The following is a 20,998-nucleotide window of genomic DNA, read 5'->3' on the forward strand; positions in this document are numbered from 1 at the left end:
GGTAGAGGGAAGGATGGAGATCATTCCAGACACAGGGAACAGTTGGGACAAAGAGGAGGAGGGGTAGGGTAGAGTGCAGGTGTGGAGAAGACAGCAAGCTGCTCTTGGGTAGGCAAATGAGTGGAAGGGAGTAAAGTATAAGACTCTCAGCTAGAATTACTGGAAGTATTCATGCTCTGAAAGGGTTCAAAGGTGAAGCAAAGGACTTTATCCTGGATATAAAAGAGACATGTTGGAATTTATTAACCAGAAGAGTGAGATGGTCATAGTAATGCTTTAGGAAAATCATGTTGGCAGATGAGGGGAAGGTGGATGGAAGAGAGAAGAGGCTTGAGGTAGGGAGACCAGTGAGGGGGCTATTACAGGTGAGAGGTAAGAGGGTCCAAACTAGGGTCAGGGCTGTGTGAGTGAGGAGGACAGGATGAGGAGGAGAACAATGAGGGATCTGAAAGGTCATTTTACAAATTTGGAAACTGAGTCCCAGAGAGGTTATGTGACTTTCTTAAAGTCACACAATTAGTATTAGAAATGGAATTCAAACCTAGTTGTTCTGATTTCAAAGTCAATGCTTTTTCTGCTATTTCACATAAATTCCCTACTGCCTGATAAGAATTTCCATGATTGGAAATAAATAAACATTACACGTATAAGTAAATACAAATTAATTTGTGATTAGAGCAGGGCATTATCAGTTGCAGGAATTAGGGAAAACCTTGTAGGAGATGGGGCAGGAGCTATAGTTAAGAGAAAGGTGAGCATTATCAAAGCTAGATGTGAGGAGATGTCACATTCCAGGCTGTGCAGACAGTCTCAGCAAAGACATAGAAGATGGAATGTGGGATGTGAAGAAAGGTAAGAGATCCAGTTGAAATGTTGAAAACATTAAGGAGAGGATTATAAAATGATTCTCCAAAGGTAAACTGGACCCAGGCTATGACTGGTGTTAAATGCAATTAGCTGGAAAAGTTTGTATTTTATCCTAGAGGCCTTAGGACACCACTGGAGTTATTTAGAGAAAGGGAGTGATGAACTTCAGGAATAGAAAAAGGGAAGGTTGGGGGGGACTGCTTGGAGAGGAAAGAGAACTGAATAAGGAAAACCAATTAGGAGGAAACTGCAAAAGTCAAGGTGAGAGGGGATGAGGGTTAGGACTAGGGTAGGAGTTGAGTAAATGGAGAGAAAGAATTGAATTTGAGAGAAGTTGAAGAGGTGGAATCAGTAGGACTTGATCACTGGTCAGATATTAGAGAAAGAAGGGAGAAAGGGAAAATTGGAGGATGAATCTGAGATTACAAACCTGAGTCATTGTAATATTAGTGTTCTTGACAAAAATGGAAAGTTAAGAAAACAAGTGGATTTAGGAGGAAAGATAATGAGTTCTGTTTTTGACATGATGTTTTTCAGTTACCTATAGGCAATATTAATTGGAGATGTCCAAAAGAAATGTTTTTTTTCAAATAAGCATTTATTAAGTCCCTATTCTCTGCCAAACACTGTAGTACATTCTTTACAAATGTTTCATTTTATCATCACAAGAACCTTGAGAGGTAGGTGTCAAAATTGTGCTAATTTTATAGGCAACTAAACTGAAGAATTTAAGTGACTTTCCCAGGGTTGCAGTGTAAATGCGTGCTTGCTGGATTTCAACTCTGGTCTTCCTTAGTACAATCACACTCTTCTATCCGCTGCACTACCTAGCTGATGACTCTTTGGGAAAGAAAGAGTGAGGAAGAGGGAGAGAGTTAGATATTTAGATTTGGGGATCATTTATATAGTTCCCCTTACAGATGGTGGGAAGCAGAAGAAGGGCAAAGAAATGAATCAGAGGAGACACTGGTCCTCTGTTGACCTGAAACACCATGTTTTCTTCTTCCCTTTTTTCTAATAATTCAGTTCACCACAAACACGTGGGTCAGTTCACTGCAGTGGGCACAACCTACTCCATCTTGTACATAACTAACTGGAATTAGCTTCATTGATGATAGTGAACTGGTATCCTACAACAATAAACACCAGCAATTTATTGTGAAAATACCCTCGGCCTCCAAAGTATGGGAGTCGATCACATCACTGATACATAATTTATTGGTGTACCATGAGCAACATCTCTGCTAGATGATGTGCTATTTAGCAAAGAATGATACTAACTATAACAGTAATTCAGACCCGCTCATCTCCCCTGTCCCTGTTTTCATCATACCTTGTCGATTTCTCTACAAAGCCCAATAGATTCATCCCCAGTAGAACAGATGACTGAAATGGATATGCTTGTCCCAGTCCATTTTTATTTACTAACCTGGAGAAAGACCATTAAAGAATCCATCCTTGAGGCTTAGGCTTCATTCAAGAGATTCAATATCCCGGGTCACCATCTCTTTCTCTAATTCTTCTAAGATAGCTTTGCCTCCATCCCAAGAACTTTCACTATTCTCCAAACTTTCTTAATCAATAAAGCTGAACTCCAAGGCTAAGGGTTCTATACCCATGGTTAGACCCTCTGCTTAGAGATTGGCTATAGGTGATCCTACTTACTGGTCTCCCTCTCTACACTGGTCCCAGAAGAGCCCACTCCAATGTCCCTGCATAGGAAACCACACAGGGCAATTCCTTGCAGACTGTGAAATATACAATGACATAAAAGAAAAGACCCATATCCATTTAATTTTGGATGGAGAGGAATATTACAGGATAGAAGAAGAAGATGGGCAGTGGGAGAATTTAAAGTCTGAATTCACAAATATCAGCATGCTCTGCATAGCCCCTTCTGGACAGATATAAGGAAATGTTACATGAATAAATATTGTGTTGACATGATGAGGAAAATCATTGGGTACAAAAGCTTAAAGGATAATGGAGAGGATTTGCTTCTTCCCATTTCCTCCCAGGAAGTCCAGCTCACCCCCATGAAATGGAAATTGGAAATTCCCCTTTAAATTAATAAGATCACTCAAATAAATAGGTTCAGTTCAACTCCCGGCTATGACCGTTCCATAACCCCGAGTGTTCTTGGCTTAGCATTCCAGGAACTAGCCATTCCTAGGTCACGTTGACCTGGAGGGTTGGCTTCCCTCCTTGCGAAACGTGAAGTTATCAAAAAACAAATACCAAGCCTCAGGCGGATGGAACGTGACTGGGCCAGATGTGTACTGAACGAATGGCGCATGCGCCAGAAATTTTTTGGCTCCAAGCCTTCTTTGTTTAGAACAGTATAAAAAACCTGTGTCCTGTAAGCCCGCTGAGCCTCACCCGCGGGAAGGATGCTTCACCCGGGAAAACTCTTTACACAATTCAAGTTGCGTAGGCTGTAATGGGGCTCCCAGCCATTGATTGACTTCGGAGGTTCCCTTGAATTGGTGATGTATTCTCTTCCTTTACCGATTATCTTGATTGGTATTGTGTTATTGATTATTCTTATCATTACATGCTTCCTATGCAAATCTAAGCTATCTGTGCCTTGCCTCTTCTGAATAAATTTCTATTTTATATTTTTGTGGTGTGTTGAAGAGTGTCATTTATAGGAGTGGATCCGAACCTCATTAAATCATACTAATACACAAGCAAAGTTCATAACTATGTCAGTATCTGGTGAGAAGTAAAAATCATTTCCTTGCCAATGTAGGAAGGACACATTGGATAAACAACCGGAAAATGGAGCAGCAGTAACATCTACAGATAGAAGGTCAGTAAGGTTATTAGAGGCAATACAAATATGCCGAGTAGATACTTCATATATCATAGAAAAATTATCCACTGGATACAAAGTCAAATCACACAAATTGGATGAATGTGAGAGAAGGCAGGGTTCCATCTGCCGAGTCATCATCCCACAAACAATCCCTCCACTAGTTACAGCACAATCAGACAAAGTATGAGTTACATTATACCAATCTATGCAAGACAAAAGGTATTACATGAAATTGACACATGACAGTCCAGGTTTTAACTTGATAAAGTACAACGGTCCCAGTGCACCAATACGGGGTGCATTCAATATTCTCAGGTCGTTGTTTTTTCCATACATTTGACAAGTCAAGTATATTGTTCCACATTTGTGAATTACCTTCTTGTAATAATCTTTGGGCATTTTCCTTTTGTATAAGGGTGTATAGATTTCGCAAGGAACATTTAGTCCAATTAAATAGCATACTAATATTTTTCATAAGATCTAAATTAATGAGGGTACTATCATTAAAGACTTGTAAAAATTGGCCTTGGTATCTTAGTGTGTTTTGGTGTGGTAGGATCATCGTGGGTAACCACTGGGCATTTACAGTTAAAGCTTGAGAAACATTTTGTCCAGCACTGCACAGTCTGCTGGCCAAGGCCTCAAGGTCTACAGAATTCACTACACCCAACCCGGTTCCTACACCACCAAGCAATGTATCATACCAGGCCCTTTTTTTCCTAACACAATTTGCTAAAGGGGGAAAAGTCACATTATAGTGAAACACTATTTTATGTTGTGAGATAGAAGTATTAGTACATGATTTAGGAACATGAACTATTCCAGGGAACTCTGGAGTAGCTGGTCTGGTCCATATTAGTTTATTATACCATTCTTTATACCGCTGATCCACTATCGGGGTAGCATTATGACAATATAGGTACTTATTGTTCATTTCTGGCATGTAAATAGTAAAGGCCATGGCTTCGAAATACACATTAGTCCAATTCCTTGTGTCTTCTGCTGGTGGCCGTATTCGGTTGAAAGGAAGGTGGGTAATAAGTGATAAGTTCGTGATGGTACAAGAAATATTTGCTCCTGGTGGTGGAGTGACGGTTACATTAAAGGTAGTTAGGTTAGTCTTTAGTAGCTGGAATAAGGGGCTAGGAGCTGCCCAGACCTCTACATTCTCCGGGTAGGACCAATTCATATAATGTCAACTTCTCAAAGCCTTAACTTACTCATCTGTAAAGGGAAATAATAAAAGCACTTACCTCACAGTAACATGATACATATAAAGGGCCAGTCAGACTTTTGAAGTGCTACATAAATGTTGGCAATTATTATTAAATGTGGATACAACATTATTATTGATCATTAATAAATTAATTATAATACAGTTGGAGACTACTTTGGTCTTTTTCTCTTTCTCACTAAAATTTCAGTCTACTAAATTCCTTATGTCTTTTTTTCTGCAGAAAACTTTGAGTGTGTATGTGTCTATTAATATCTCTTTTACTTATTAATATTTTTAATTAGACTATACACACCTTTAATTATATTACACTCTGATGTAGTCCAGTCTAATAAACATTTGTCAAGGACGGGTTAGTGCATTGCTAGACACTTGTAACACAAAAACAGAAGAAAAAAATAGTCCCTGCTCTCATTATACTTTCCTTCTATTGAGTCATACAGCATGCAAAACTCCTATGAAATTTCATTTTATCATATTATGCCTGTTGTTCTGCCCCTTCAACATCTTTTGGGATCTGATTGGGTCATCTAATATTTATAGTCATCCAATGGCATTAGCTATCCTTCCTGGCTTTGAATCCTCTCTATATTTGTTGAACATGCCATATATGGTTTCATCCAACTCACCACAAATCATTGTGGCTCTTAGCAATCAACTTGCCCTTTCTAGATGTTCACAAATTAGTCACTCATTCCTTTCAACTAATTATCAAATATAAATATATATATGTATACACACACACACACACACACACACACACACACACACACATATATATATATATATATATATATATATATATATATATATTACTTGTCATTATTAAAGTAAGAGGTAACTTCCTATAGTGAACAGAGGAGACCTTGTCTTAAAGTTAGGAGGACCTGGATTCAAGTCTCACCTGTGACACATTCTGGCTGCACAACCCTGAACAAGTCACTCCCATATCCCCAGGAAACTTTCCAAGATGTAATTGTAGAGTTCAAATCTTTACTGGTAGAGAGAGTTTCTCACTGAGATTTTCCTACACCCCTGATAGCTTGGGTGGAACCAAAAATAATGTGGGGAGGGGAAAGGAGGCATTTTAGTAATGTTTAATAGAATTGTGTTGGTAATTGAAGTTCAGTTAATTGGCTTATGGTGTAAAGTGTCCACGACCTTCCCTTAAAAAGTTGGGTCATATGTCAATTTCCAGACCAGCAGGTCCTCTCTCACTCACCATTATTTTTTAGAGATCACTGTCAGTACCTTGGCAATAAGTCATCAAGGGGTCTTTGGTTGTTTGTTTTAATATCCTGAGATGTTTTAATACAAGTCTGATGACTTAATTTGATTAAGATACTCAGAAGCTCTCTAATTACCATCTCACATAGGCTTTCACTATTTCTTAACCATTTTGTTCATTATCTCCATGTTCTAGCACTATTTTTCTTGGTAGAAACAACAGAAAAATTTTCATACCATTTAAAATTATAATTATCTTTGCTGCATGTTGCCATCAGAGGAAGCCCCCACTTCTGCTTCAGATCCACCAGCATCACAAATCAAGAGAAATTAGCCAAGCTTCAGGCTCAGGTTGAGATAGGAGGCAAGGGCACCACATGAAGAAAGAACAAGGTGGTCCATAGCATGGCCACAACAGAAGAGAAGAAACTTCACAGTTCTCTCAAAAAATTGACTGTTAATAATATTGCTGCTATTTAAGAGATGAATATGATTAAAAATGATGGGGTGGTTATTCAATTCAATAACCCCAAAGTCCAGGCTTCTCTCTCCATCAACACCTTTGCAATCACTGGGCCATGCAGAAGCAAAGCCAATCATAGAAAAGCTCCCTAGAATATTAAGCCAGCTTGGAGCTGACAGTTTTAACAAGTTTTACAGAGTTAGCTGGACAGTTTCCAAGGCAACTGTTGGATAGTAAAGAACACAAGCCTGAAGACAATGAGGAAAAGGAGGTTAATGCACCAGATGTCATAGAAAATGTTGAGGAAGCATCAAAGAATGAAGCAAACTAGAGTCTGTTGATTCTTGTCGGCAGACACGGACTGAGCTGGAGAAAGGAGTGGGTGACTCCAGAGCTGTACTGTGACAGAAAACATCTCCTGTTAATAGTTCAGTAATATAAATATTTTGTATATTGATGGTGTCATTTGTTCAGCATTTTTCTGTCCTTTGATTTTGCATTTTGCACTACTCCTAGTATCTACTCTTTTAGTCAAAATAAGAAGTATTGGTGCAACTTTGAGGATTTTTGTGTGTTCTTGAATGCATTGTGTGAGAGTGTATGAGCATGTAGGTGGGTGTGTACAGCTGAGAGCAAATTGGATAATAGTTCTATCGATCCTCCCCTACCCGCAGTAGGAAATAAAACAATTCTTTAAGTCTAAAAAATAAAATAAGATAAAATAAAATGGTCATTAATTTCAACTCAACAGAATCATGTAATGCAAATTTGAATAATGGGACACTTCACTGGATTCCTTATTCACACTTACTGGGACCTAGCTGTAGTTCTGTCTTCTCTTAGCATCATTCCATTCATTCTGATAAGTGCTCCCTTCCTTCTTTGACCTTGTTCTTTTGTCAGATGTAGTTTTTTTAAAGCAATTGGGGTTAAGTAATTTGCTCAAGGTTACACGGCCAGTTATTTCTAGGTGTGGTGCTAAGTATCTGAGCCTAGATTCGATCCTCAGGTCATCCCAACACTGGGGCCAGTGCTCTTACTCTCTGAGCCACCTGGCTGCCCCTAAGCAATCGGGGTTAAGTAACTTGCTCAAGGTTACACGACCAGGTGTTTCTTGGTGGGTGCTAAGTGTCTGAGCCTGGATTCGATCCCCAGGTCATCCCGACACTGGGGCCAGTGCTCTTACTCGCTGTGCTACCTGGCCGCCCCCCAGATGTAGTTTTAAAAGTACAAAGCTCTGGGGTGGCCAGGTGGCTCAGTTCCACCCTGGAACACCTGGCCATGTAACCTTGAGCAAGTTACGTAACCCTGATTGCTTAAAAAAAAGTACAAAGCTCTTTATGATTTTATTGAGGATTCACCATCGGTTTTAGTTCAGTTACACTAAAATCTATATTTGTTATTGGCCTTTTTTGTTAATTTTTTATTGCGACATTCTTCCATCTTCTATAAATAGCTTTGAAAAAGTGAAATAGGAAAATGAGTATGCTGTGTAGCTACATTTAACTTTTAAACAGAATCTCTCCTCTTCATCATCATAATTGTATGTTTTTTAGAGTGCATTTCATCTCCCTTGATTGAATTTTCCTAGTAGAATTGTGGGCCATGGAATGTTATGTATTGCTTCCCTGAAACTTTTGACATTCACTCTCTAAAAATCCATGATGCAATCAGAAATAGTCTCACTTTCATTTCTTTATCTATCATAAATACTAGGGATGTGATGTCACTGCCTCCCAAGATCCTCATCAATTTTACTTCAATGTCGGTTTCTCATTTATTGGTCAGAATCAGGGCTGCAGAAGAGACTCCCTTGACCTTTGAAAGAAGTTATCCATGGAATAGTGCCAAGAGGTATCAGTGGGGAAATCACTGACATCAAAGAGATCACAGCTCCTTCAAAGTATATCATCATTATTGAGCACATGATTGCTCTTTTGATTGAAATGCCAGAATCATTCTTGCTTAGAGAGAACCAGTCTTGTGACCTCTCCTCTTCAGTTATAATAATGATAATTCAACAAAGAAGTATTTTGATGACATAAGAGTTTTTGTAAAAAACTAATTACAGTAACTAAAAATACAATCAAACTTGGCCCCAAAGAAGACATTTAAAACTTATTCAGTCTTTTCTGTTGCATGTTGGGAGAGTATGGATAGAAAGAATAACAAATGCATTGAAAATCAAGGAAGAAAAAAGAGAGAAAAATGTTATCAGTAACACAAGTATCTCATCTGCTGTGATTTTAGAAGAAAAATCTCCTACAGTTATCCTGATAAAGTTCCCCACCAGTAACATATTGTGACAGTGTGCCACATTCATACTCTATTTTTCAAACTCATTATCTATTTCCTGTTTCTTGCTGTGTGGTCTGGAGTATAATCCCACCATCTTACTCCTTGTGTTTCTCCCACCATCAGTCATCATCAAGATGCTCTCAACCTTTCTCACAATTATAAATTTCACCACAAGACTGCATCTTGTAGATTTTATTTTTTCCTTTTTAAATTAGGTTAACTTCTAGTGCAGATATGAACTATATTCCTCCAAATCGCTATGATGTCATGATATTCATAAGATTTAGAATTCATAGAGATTTCAGGAATAATCCTCTACATTTCATTTTAAATATTGAGTAAATTGAGGCTTAGAAAGAGAAAGTGACTGGCCTAACATAAAAAGGACAATAAATAACAGATCTGGCATTAGGATCCAAAGTTCTTTACAGTAAAATGTTGGTAAGGTCTAATTTGATTCCTTCTAAAAAGTTGGTTTTCCTGACGTGAGAAATTCTAAAATTCTTATCTCTTTTGCTTCTACTTTTCCCATGAGCAAGGTGGATAACTAGGTTGGACATGGAAATATAAAAGGAAATTCACCTAGAGATCTTTTCCCCTAGTTTTAACAGGCCATTTAGAAGTCTCTTCTCCTTCTCATGCTTCTTATACTGCTTTATAATGGAGTATTTTATTTACCAATACCATTAACATCTCTAATTGTTTGCAAGCCATATTTAACACACTTCAATATAATCATATGAGATGCTTGACTTCATTATTTCTTCTCTACTTGGATATTGCCTCCAATAAAACACTAGATATTCCACCTCCTAGACCATATCTGCTACTCTCTTTACTTTGTGAATGATTGGGGAAATATATGTTGGCATTTTTCTCTTTCCCATTCCACTTTCCATTTAAAGTCACTTTAATATTATCCCCCAAACTCCAAGTAACTGTGTTTCACAAGACCTCATTCAATTAATCCATTCTTAGTCAAGAGCCCCTGTTATTGAATCTGAAACTGTGGCCCAGGAATACAAATTTTATTCTCTTATTTATTTTCTTAAGAAGTAGCAATGAAAACACTAAATATTGCATCACTAAGAATAATCAGAGGTGTTTATCTTAGAGGAGAGAAGGATTAGGTAGGATGATATTGTTTATATACATGATACACATAAAAGGGATCTGTTCTTGTCTCCAGAAGACAGAAAGGAGTAGGAACAAATGGTAATAGTTACACAGAGATACATATTTAGGTTCCTCATAAGGAAACCTTCCAAAATTCAAGATGTTCAAAAGGGAAGTGGTCTGACTCAGGAAACAGTGAGTTTGGCATTGCCAGAGGTCTCCAAGAAAAAGTTGCATAATTGCTTGGCAGCAGTTTTTTAAAGAGACACCCAGGTCACATAAGGGTTGAATTAGAAGTCTCTTCCAGTCCTAAGATTCCATTAGCACAAAGATCCATGGAGTCTTCAGTTTCTGGATAAGTACATCTTGGTGTTAATAAACTATCCCATGTGGAGCTTACTCCTCTAGCCATGGTATGATTGACATCATGCACTAACTAACTGAGCCTTATCATACTTATATGGGACCATAAGGTTCTACACAAAGTTAGCTATTATTATTTTTCTTTGGAAGTCCTCTTGTCATGTCACACTGGGATCTGGGCGTGATCTGAAATTCCTAGAAATTATTGAAGAAGGGTGTAAGCTCTCCCTAGTTTGACCCAGTTGGAAAGGTCCCAAGTATGGCCCCCATAGTATTCTGTTCTTCTGTTCTTTAAGTTCAATTCTAGATAAAGGAAGAGTACCTCATCAGCAAGAGACCTGGTGATGATTTTCCCTGGCCTCAGCAATTCATGAAAGGTCCATTTACTAAGTCAATTACTATTAATTAGTAAATTAGTCATTTACTAATGTCCTCTGCATCAGTGGAGAGACTACCTTTTTGACTTAAGGGAATGTTGTTATTTTTTCTTGTCTTCTTCATTAAAGATGATATAGAAATAATATTGGGAACTATTAGCAAGAATGGATTATTCTTTTATAATGACCACTCTGTGGAATACTACACAAGTGACTAAAATAACTACATCTTACAGTTGAATGAAGTTATTAGAGTGTCAGTTCATCCCCATCACTGAGTGGATACTGAAGTAATTCCAATAACAAACAATATGTCAGAAATGACAGGTCCATGATCTTGGTCTCACACAATTTCTACTTCCTCAGCTAGGGTCTCTATATTTTTTTGCTTCTCATTCCATATAGCTCAGAAGCTATGATGTGGCATACTGACATCTTTAAAAGATATTTTTTAAATTTTTATGAATCAATGTTACTTCCAGGCAATTGTGGCCAATCATTTGATCTGGGTAATGCTATGATCATTCCATTACCATTTATTGGTTGAGTTTTCAAGAATATTTTGAAGTCTGTACTTTCAGCATTTGGATTTATCATTTGTCTGTCAGTTAAAAAGAGAGAACTTCTGATGGTTCCATCCTGGGTGTTATGGTTTTCTTGTTATTCTCATCTTTTCTAATGGGGCTCAGAGAGAAATGGTCTTGGGCCAAATCACTATCCTTCTGTCTTCCATTATTATTGTTGTTGTTCCTCTTATTTTTGTTATTATTATCATTATTATGAGAATGTGGGGGGAAAGGGAACTTTTAGGAAAGTGTTTAAGGGAGAGTTTATTGGGTATTGCCCTCAGTGACAGAAAAAATACATAAGTCTAGCAGGTCTCTAAACCAGAGGAACCCTGGACAGATTTAGGAGCTCAGATTCTGAGGTCAGGGGTGGCCCTGCTTGAAGACAGGAAGCCAAATGAAATGACTTCTCAAGTGATTCAGCAGGCTCTGCATCCTCTGGAAATTTCTGTACTTGTTTGGAAGAATAAAGGAACTACAACAGAGAGGATAGTGGGGAAATGTATGGGGTGGGATGGGAAGGAAGGAAATTAATGAAAATTAACTTTTTGGGAACCAAGAAGAGCATATGATTTTATCTATGAGTAAGAAATATCAGTACTATAATCTCTTCTTCCACTTTTCCTATTAGCATGGTCGATGGCTAGGTTGCATGGGACTCTGACAGAAGAGCAACATAAAGGACTTTGCTGATAGGTTCAACAGGTCAGCCAGAAGGATCTTTTCCTTCTGCTGCTTCTCCTACTCTACTACACAAGAGGAATGGAACATACCAAGTACAAGACTCTAGGCAAGTCATTCATTGTCTTCTTTGGGGTTCCCTGAACACTACTCTTAATGCTGTCCCTGAATGATCTCTCTCTACCAGAAAGATTGCTGTCCTTTCATGGGGGCCAAGGGAGATTTCTTTGAAAAGCAATAGGTTATAAATATCTCATTTTGAAGCATTATTATGGATTTTATTTTAAATACCAAGCACAAATCTGCACTCAAAATCATTTATGGTTAATAAGACATGAATGTGTATAATTTGCCTACAACAATGATCTAGATTATTCCTGATTCATTTCAATTCCACAAACATTTTAAAGGCTCCTATGTAGCTCAATTGACAGAGCATTAGACCTGGAGTCAAGAACAATTGAGTACAGATCCAGCCTCTGACACTGTTGCCTCATTTTCTTTCACTATGGAGTGGAGATAATAATAGATAGAACATTGGCACTGGAGTCAGGAGGATCTGAATTCAAGTCCAGCCTCAGACACTTGACCCTTACTAGCTGTGTGACAATGGGCAAGTCACTTTACCCAATTGCCTCACAAAAACAAACAGGGAAGAGCAGAAAAGTGTTGGGGTGCCAGTGCTCAAGAAACCAGGGTGCCAGTGAATCAGCTTAAAACACAGAAGATGAAAGCATAGCAGTGTTGTTACTACTATATTCAATTTTATAACTATTTTTTAAAGAAACACTTATCTTCCTGGTTATTGTGAGGATCATATAAGATCATATTTGTAAAGTGCTTTGAAAACTTTAAAGTGTTTTATAAGTGCTGGCTAGTCTATTATTACCATAATTTATTATACACACACTGTATACTGGGTGTCTCAAAAATATATACAAAAAAGGAAGGTCCTTGACCTCAAAATTCTTACTTTCCATTATGGAGAAGAGATGGGGAACAAAATATACATGTAAGATGAAATGAAAAAATCATACAAAGTATCTTTTCATCATTTTTATCTAGGTTTCCATTTTTTCTTTTGTGCTGTTGTCCTCCTCTACTACTGTCATTTGCTGATGTCTCACCATAGCATTAGTGATCTAGTCTTTTCCAAGCTCGGCTAGTAGAGCACAAACCCTAGCAGGTCCTACAAAGCTCCAGAAGTTCCATTTATGGGATGAGATAGGTGTTGTTCCAACACTAACCCTCCATTAATTCATAAAGATTCACTACAAGGTTGTCCACAGGCACAAGCAAATTTTTACCAATAACAATGGTGAAGATTATCTATTAATTTATAGATAAGTTGTGGTTTGTGTCAGTAAAACAAGTGCCCATCCTAGCAAATCACAAATCCTTCAATTACTGAAGAATAGTTGTAATCAATGTGTCCTCTGCTATGCTTTCTTTGGGTTCTTCTTTGCAAACTGTTCACCCATCTTACAGTTTTGCAATGGTGATTAGGCATTGCACTCAAATATTTAGATGTGTTTCTTACAAATTTTATAAGTTCAGAGAGCCAAGATGTCAGCATAGAAGCAGGAAAACTCTGTGACCTCCCCCCATAACCACCTCAAATATCTATAAAATACGACTCTAAAAAATTTTAGAGTTACATATAAAATATGACTCTAAAAAATTTTAGAGTTACAGAACCCACAAAGTGCAAGAGAGAAACAAATCTCCTGCTGAAGGCAGCCTGGCAGGTGGACAAGAAGTGTCCATCACAGCATGCTGGGAGCCCAGCCCAGCCCAATGTGAGCCCATGGTTATAGCCCCAGGATGGCCCAGTTGGAGAGGACTTCAGGAGAGTGGATCAACAGCAGTTGTGGTGATTTCCAGAAATATCAACCCATAAATGTCGAAGACAATGTAAAAGGTCCATGTGGAACTCTGTTGGAACTGGGGGGGGGGGGAGGAGCCTGTCTGGCCTATGGCCCCAGAGAGAGAAGCAGTGAAAGCTGTGCAGCTACCTCCTACCTAACTCTGGCTACTTCAGATTTCCTGGCCTGCAGATTGTAGGGGGACCAAGCAACCATTCAGTGGGTAATCACTCTTGCTTTAACCTGCTTGCATCTCGATTGCCATCTTGGATTGTGGTCCTAAAGTATATGACCAGTGAGCCAGAGCTTGTGGGGTCAGCAGAGAGGTCACACACCTAATAACTCCGGCAGCTGCAAAAAACCCCAGCAATTTGAAACAAAGCTCTCTTCTCTGGAAGCAGAGTTCTACTGTGACAAAGAACTCAAAAGTCAAGTAATTGAGTGGCAACATGAACAAGAAAAGGAAACAAAGAAAGCACAGTAATCAAATCTTAGATTCCATTTTTGGGAACAAAACGGATCAAAAGATGGAACCAGAAGAAGACAACAAAATCAAAACTTCTGAGTCAAAAGCTTCCAAGAAAAATATGAACTGATTACAGGCCATGGAGGAGCTCAAGAAGTATTTTAAAAATCAAGTAAGAGAAGTGGAGGAAAAATTGGGAAGAGAAATGAGAATGATGTAAGAAAATCATGAAAAGAGAGTCAACAACCTGAATGAAGAAAATAACACCTTAAAAATAGGTTAACTCAAATGACAAAAGAGGCACAAAAAAAAGCCAATGAGGAGAAGAATGCCTTAAAAAGTTGAATTTCGGGGTGTTAGGTGGCACAGTGAGTAAGAGCACCAGCCCGGGAGTTGGGAGGCTTGGGATTGGTTCCAGCCTCAGATACTTAACACCCACACAAAAAAAACTGGCTGTGTAACCTTGAGCAAGTTACTTAACCCCAATTGCTTAAAAAAAGTTGAATTTCCAGATATAAAAAGAATCTCAAAAGCTCACTGAAGAAAATAATTCCTTCTGAATTAGATTGGGACAAATGGAAGCTAGTGACTTTATGAGAAATCAAGATACTATTAAACAGATCCAAAACAATGAACAAATAGAAGGCAATGTGACATATCTTATTGGAAAAACCACTGACCTGGAAAATAGATCCAGGAGAGATCATTTAAAAATTATTGGACTACCTGAAAGCCATGACCAAACAATGAAGGTAGAAATCATCCTTCAAGAAATTCTCAAGGAAAATTGCCCTGATATTTTAGTACCAAAGGGCAAAATAGAAATTGAAAAAATTCACCAATAACCTCTTGAAAAAAGTCCCCAAAAGAAAACTCCTAGGAATATTATAGCCAGGTTCCAGAGTTCGCTGATCAAGGAGAAAATATTACAAGCAGCCAAGAATAAACAATTTTAATATTGTGGAAACTCAATCAGGATAACACAAGATCTAGCAGCTTCTACATTAAGGAATTGAAGGACTTGGAATATGATATTCTGGAGGTCAAAGGAGCTGTAATTAAAACCATGAATCACCTACCCAGTAAAACTGAGCATCATGTTTCAGGGGATAATATGGTCATTCAGTGGAATAGTATTCTTGATGAAAAACCAGAGTTGAATAGAAAATTTGACATTCACATGCAATAAGCAAGAGAAGCCTGAGAAGGTAAACAGGAAAAAGAAATCATAAGGATCTTATCAAAGTTGAGCTATTCACATTGTAACTGATGAAACTTCTCTCAGTATGGGGATAGTTGAATGACATAAAAATGCATATATGTATATATACATACATATATATGTCTATGTAGGGGGGTATATGTGCATATGAATAAACATGTGAGTGTGTGTATATATGTGTACAGGTGAACATAGACAGAGGGCACAGGATCAATTGAATAGGAAGGGATTATATTTATAAAATAAAATTAAGATGTGAGGGAGGAATATAATGACAGGAGATGGGGAGGACAAGATAGATCGAATTATCTCATATAAAGGAGGCAAAGGAAAACTGTTACAATGGAAGGGAAGAACAGGAAGGCAAAAGGGAATGGGTCGACCTTACTCTTATTGAATTTGGCTTAAGGAAGGAATAACATACACACTAAATTGGATATCACCCTACAGGAAAGTAGGGGGGAAGGGATTAAGAGGGGGGTGATAGAAAGGAGGTCAGATTGTGGGGGAGGCACACTTTTGAAAAGGGACAAGGTCAAAGTAGAGAATAGAACAAGGCGGGGGTCAGGATAGGATGGAGAGATATATTGTCACTCACAATATATCCACTATGGAAATGTTTTGTGTAACTACACATGTACAACATAAATTGAATTGCTTATCTTCCCAGTAAGGGTAGGTGATGAGGGAAGAAGGGAAAGAATCTGGAATTCAAAGTTTTAAAATCAAATGCTTAAAAATTTATCATTATTATTATCATAATTATTATTTTTAAATGCAACTGGGAAATAAGATATACAAGCACTGGGGTATGAAGATCCATCTTGCCCTACCAGAAAGTCAGAGGGAGAATGAGAGATGATGGAAATAAGAGAAAGCAGAATGGGGAAGGGTTATGCAGTGGGATTGCTCTTTTGGGGTAGTGGGTGAGGGAAAGACCGGGAAAAATTTGTAACTCAAAATTTTATGCAAATGAATGAAAAATAAACATAAAATTTAATTTTAAAATGTTTGTATGTTCAGCATTTATCTTTTATATTTGATGCACATTTTTCAAATCTGACCTTGTAATTATTGGTTATTTTGAAAAAGTTTGAATTTTTATGCAATAAATTCACTAGTCTTCATCTGTTCAATTATCTAATAATATAAAAGAAATCAGTTTTATATAATTAAGACAAATATACTATTCACTTTTCTTCTGACCTCTTTAATATTCATTCTCATGTTTTTAATTCAATGAATAAGATGCAATATGTTGGAGGTTATGGTACAAGGATCCAAATTTATATTTCACCATGATGTTCCCCAAACATTAATAAACTCAGGAATCTTTACCCTAGTTTTCATTTGCCTACATTTTTATTCAGCACTAATATTTTGTATGTGTTTGGTTCTGTTTCTGGATTTCTGCATTAGTTTAAATAACAATATATACTGATGTGTATATAGGGATAGAGACTGAACTTGTGGTTTTATCAATAGAAGTAACTCCTTCTACTAATGTATGTTAGAACCTGCTTGGCAATTTGGTCTTGAAGAGTTGACTTAGGGCAGCAAAAATTCAATTGACTTGTCTAAGGGCACTAAACAATATTTTCTGAACTTGAACCCAGGTCTTCTTAGCTCTGAGTTTAACCCTAAGCATTATGCTGTAATGGTAATGCAATTTTGAATTTCAAGATCCCTTTGAGTTAGCAAAAGTATCATTTACTTAACACTTAGTAACTTATCAAGCCTCTGATTGGGGGAACATAAAGTGTGAACTCCTGTCCCTTGTTACTGATGTAACAGGAAGTTGGCTGAAGGAAGTGATGGAGGTAATACTGTGTATATAAGAAAAGCCCCAGAGAGGTACAGTCAGAATTGCCTTGAGATTGAGATCTGGTGGCAGAACAGCTACAGAAGAATGGAGAACTGAGTCCCGAAAACTTGTCTTGGTAGAGCTTCTTCTGAACAGGATCCCAGAAGCCCAGAGCCAAGAGGCCAGGAGCCCAGGAGCCAGGAATCAGGAGTCAGGAGGCAGAAGCCCAGGAGCCAGGAGCCCAGGTGACTGAAGCATGACCAGGATGCTGAGACTTTGTTTGTTTGTGGCTTGGTTGAGCCTTGAATTCCTTGGAGCAGAAATGGTGAAGGAGCTGACATGGATCAGACCCTGTGAACTCCAGTGTGGAGAAGGGCCTGCCCAGAAAGCTGGCCAAGGAGCTGGGAGCTGTCTGCCATTGAACCCAGGTAGAATCTGGGGCCATGGAAGGGGATTCAGGGAATATGAGAACAGGCCCCAAGTCAAGATGAAGAAAATACCTCCCCTTGGGTACTGAGTAATTATGGAATTATAGTTTACTAGTGACCTAAGGGGTGGAGAATTTTGTGGATGATACTTAGTAAGACTTTACTGAATAAGTGACTGATTGTACTTTGAGTACTGTGACTATTGTTACTGATTAGTGACTGATTGAGTTAATCAAGACTTTGCTCCAAGAGTGGAAGACTTTGAGACTACTGGTAAGTGACTCATTGAGTTAAACAAGACTTTGCCCCAAGAGTGGAAGACTTCAACTGTGTGCTTTGATACTACTGATAAGTGACTGATTGAATTAACTTAAGAGTGACTATTTTACTTTGAGACTATGTTATGAATATAATATTGTGATTTTCTGTAATAAGGTGAAATATGGTAAATGCTGTATTTTGAATTATGCTGTACCTTGATTTTCCATGGATGTTTTGCTTTTGTTATGGAACAGAGTGATCACTATACTGAGTAATCAGAACCTTAAAAAAAGCTGTTCGCAGTAGCAGTTCTTCTGGAAAGTTTCTGTGCATGGAATTACATAAGCCATATTGTTTCTGCACATGTATATAGCTTTCCCGTGCTTCATTATTATATAGAGAAACCCCTGGGTTCTTGAAGGTTAAGCAATTTGATGCAAGTCCTTCCAAACTGAAGAGATTTCCAGTTTGAGCCAGTGATGGACCATGTCTGATGTCAGCCAAACTATGTCCAGATAAGTTTATCTCACAGTTGGGTAAAGGGGATGAAGTTTTTGGCCAACCAAAGTCTGAAGGTTATCTGATAAGGTGTTGCAAGATTAGACTCTGTGCCACTGGAAAGAAAACCCATATCCACTAGATGATAATCCTTGAAGCACTGAAGAAAGACTTGTTTTCATGAAGTGTATAAATCTTCATAGTCATTGAAGAAATTTTGTTACAAAGGCAAGGATCAGTCTTAAAGTTTGTGAGAAAGTAAAGTACACAAATACACTCTTGCTGGTACTATGAATTGATCCAGACATTTTGGGAAGTAGAATTCTGGAACAATGCAGACAAAGTAACTACAGTCTCTATAGACTTTGACAGAGAGATTCTACTCCAAAGAAATCAAAGACTGTCAATGAACTCCTTAAGAAAAAATGTGCAGGGCCAGGTGCATTTACAAGTGAATTATACCAAACATTTGAAGAACAATTAACTCTAACACTCTATAAACTACTTGGGAAAATAGGCAAAGAAGGAATCCTACCAAATTCCTTTTACAACACAAATATGGTGCTAATACTGAAACCAGGAAGAACCAAAACAGAGAAAGAAAAGTATAGAACAATTTCCCTAATGAATATTGATGCAAAGTTTTTAAATAAAATAGTAGCATAGAAATTATAGTAATTTATCACTAGGATAATACACTATGAGTAGGTGAGATTTATACTAGGAATGTTAGGTTGGTCTAATATTAGGAAAGCTATCAGCATAATTAACCATATCAATAAGAAAAGTAACAGAAATCGTACGGTTATCTCAATATAGAGTGAAAAAGGTTTTGACAAAATACAGCCCCAAATCCTATTGAAAACATTAGAGAGCACTGGAATAAATGGAGTCTTCTTTAAAATTATAAGTAGTCTCAATCTAACACAACCAGTAAGCATTATATGCAATGGGGATTACTTTGAATCATTCCCAGTAAGATCAAGGGTGAAACAAGGGTGCCCATTATCATTATTGGACTATAAATGAAAGCGTTAGCAATAATAGAAGAAAAATAAATGGAAAGAATTAGAATAAACAATGAGGAAACAAAGCTATCACCCTTTGCAGATGATATGATGGTATAGTTGGAGAATCCTAGAGAATCAACTGAAAAACTACTTGAAATAATTAACAACTTTAGCAAAGTTGCAGGATAAAGAATAAATGTACATAAATTTCATTAGCATTTCTATATATTACCAACAAAACCCAGAAGAGATAGATAAATCTAGTTTAAAATAACTATGGACAATATAAAATATTTGGGACTCTACCTTACAAGCAAACCCAGGAGCCATATGAATACAATTACAAAACACTCACACAAATAAAGTCATATCTAAACAGTTGGGAAAATATCAATTGCTCATGGGTAGGTTGAGCCAGTCTAATAAAAATGACCATTCTAACTAAATTAATTTGTCTTATTCAGTGCCATACCAATCAAACTACCAAAAATTATTTTATAAAGCTAGAAAAAGATTACAAAATTCACCTGGAAGAACAAAAGGCCAAGAATTTCAAGGTAATTAATGAAAAAAAATGCAAAGGAAGGTGACCTAGTTGTACCAGACCTAATACTATTTTTTAAAGAAGTTATAATATGGTTATCATCGAAGTGATTTGGTACTGGCTAAGAAATAGAATGGTATAGATCAGTGAAATAGATTAGGTACACAAGACACAGTAATCAATGACCATAGTAATCTACTGTTTGATAAACCCAGACTCCATCTCCTTGAATAAGAACTCACTATTTGACAAAAACTACTGGGAAAACTGGAAAATAGTGTGGCAGGAACTAGGCATAGCCCAGCTTCTCAAATTGCATACCTAGATAAGAACAAAATGGATTCATTATTTAGATGTAAAGGATGATACCATAAGCAAATAAAGAGAGCAAGGGATACTTTACCTTTAAGTTCAGAAGGGAAGAATTTATGACCAAACAAGAGAATTAGAACATTATGAAATGCAAAATAGATAATTTTGTTTACATTAAATTTAAAAGATTTTCCCACAACCAAAACCAATGCAATGAAGATTAAAAGGAAAGCAGAAAGCTGGAAAACAATTTTTACTGCCAGTGTTTCTGATAAGGGTCTCATTTCTAAAATATGTGGAGAGCCAAGTCAAATTTATAAGAATAAAAATCATTCCCCAGTTAATAAATGCTCAAAGGATATGAATAGGCAGTTTTCAGATGAAGACATTAAAGCTATTTCTAGTTATGAGAGAAAAGGTTTAAAATCACTATTTACTAGAGCAATGCAAATTAAAACAACTCTGAGTTACCACCTCACACCTATCAGATTGGCTGATAATCAGGTGTCTTCTACTGGAATATCATCATTAGCAAAGAGCTTACTACCACTCAAGGCAGTCCATTTAATTAGAGATCA

The 20,998-nt window shown here is 37.4% G+C and overlaps 2 pseudogenes; both read left to right on the top strand.

The window, feature by feature from the left end:
- The first annotated feature begins 833 nt into the window (after nt 1-833).
- LOC138145631 (uncharacterized) lies at nt 834-2,933 on the top strand (annotated as a pseudogene).
- A 3,537-nt stretch (nt 2,934-6,470) lies between these two features.
- On the top strand, nt 6,471-6,940 carry LOC138146105 (transcription factor BTF3 homolog 4 pseudogene; annotated as a pseudogene).
- The last annotated feature ends 14,058 nt before the right edge of the window (nt 6,941-20,998 follow it).

The sequence above is a fragment of the Petaurus breviceps genome, unplaced genomic scaffold (genome assembly GCF_028583685.1).
Source record: "Petaurus breviceps papuanus isolate PSGF00001 unplaced genomic scaffold, PetGlider_PUasm1.0 139, whole genome shotgun sequence".
Taxonomy (NCBI): domain Eukaryota; kingdom Metazoa; phylum Chordata; class Mammalia; order Diprotodontia; family Petauridae; genus Petaurus; species Petaurus breviceps.